The sequence below is a fragment of the Pteropus alecto genome, unplaced genomic scaffold, assembly GCF_000325575.1.
Source record: "Pteropus alecto unplaced genomic scaffold, ASM32557v1 scaffold35, whole genome shotgun sequence".
NCBI classification, from domain to species: Eukaryota; Metazoa; Chordata; class Mammalia; order Chiroptera; family Pteropodidae; genus Pteropus; species Pteropus alecto.
The window spans coordinates 11884612-11886029 of NW_006437828.1; the positions used below are offsets into that span (position 1 = coordinate 11884612).

Genomic DNA, 1418 nt, shown 5'->3' on the forward strand with positions numbered 1-1418 from the left:
TGCGATCCCGACTTGGCGGATACCCGCTCTCCCTCCGCCCTGATCGTCATCTTCCATGTCATCTTCCATGTCGTCGGCGATAAGCCTGTGAGTGTGGCACCCCTCTCTCTGCGGGTTACGACAGAAGTGTTTCAGAACAACTTGTGTTACTGCATCTTCTCAAAACGCAATGTTAACGACAAGGTTTTAGGGTTTAAAATGTCAGTCAACCTAGAAAATATGCCAGATTCCACTGTTTGAGATCAGAGGGGAAAAAAAAAGTTAGACAAACTTTTGAAAAAAATCTAAGAAAACAAAATTAGATGAATATCTTAACGTAATAGTTTTTCTTTGATTCTGGCAAATATGTGATATAACAGCCATTAGGATTTTGATGAATATGACTTATTTTCTTTTCACGAGAGATACAGAAGCTAATAACTTGATAAACTCATTTTAAAATATTTTCTCATCTACGGCTGTGCCACCCTGAACAAGCCCGACCCCGTCTGATCTTGGAAACTAAGCAGGGTCGGTCCTGGTCCGTACTTAGAAGGGAGACCACCTAGGAAGACCAGGTGCTGTAGGCGTAAGTAATAACAATAATTAATAATAATAATAATTCCTTCTCTTAAGCACAGAACCCTCTGAACTCCATTTAGTTGGGTCTCCCTGTCCTATCTGTACCCCCAGGAGGCTCTGTGTGCCCAGCTTCCTGGTTAGGTCCTGCAAAGCAAGTTTGTAGGTAGAAGTTTGATGACTACATGAAAAAAAATTAATCTACATAGATGGTCAACATGAATTCAAAAGCTTGAGTAATTGATATTTTGACACGAGGAAAGTACCAGAAATTTAATTTTTATATGTCGCTACAGGAAGTATAATTTTGATTAACAACATGATGTTTGAGAGCACCTCATGATGACGTTATTTTAAAAATTTACAGGATATTGATGTGTATATGATCATTAAAGATTCTGCATATACATTTTTCATTTTTATTTGAATATTTTGAGAACAATTTCTTCATGTATTAATACTTGTATTGACTAACCGGTAAAGCTTTATGAGGTATCTTTTCAGGGTGGGTTGATATTTTCACACAAACCATATATATCCTAACCACATCTATTTCCATGAAAATACAACTTTGCCAATTTTATACAAGAGAAAATCGTGGCAGAAATTCGGCAGCCGTGATCTAGCATACCGATATCAACAAGTAAAATGGAGCTTCTCTCCCTCCCTCAGACGCTTAAGGATCCTTCGCATCGGAAGTGTAATCCTCTTTGTCTTGAATTCCTTTAGCACGTGTCACCCCGTGCCAGCACGCGGGTGGAACCTCATGGTTCTCTGTCGAGTGAATGCAGACACCCAGAGTCGACTGCTGCGCGAGTTCTTCACACTTCCGAATGACGTTCTTTGGCTTTGTTAAGTAA

The 1418-nt window shown here is 39.4% G+C and overlaps 1 pseudogene; it reads left to right on the forward strand.

Moving 5' to 3' along the window:
• Positions 1 to 450: 450 nt before the first annotated feature.
• Positions 451 to 569, forward strand: LOC112482233 (annotated as a pseudogene).
• Positions 570 to 1418: the final 849 nt, after the last annotated feature.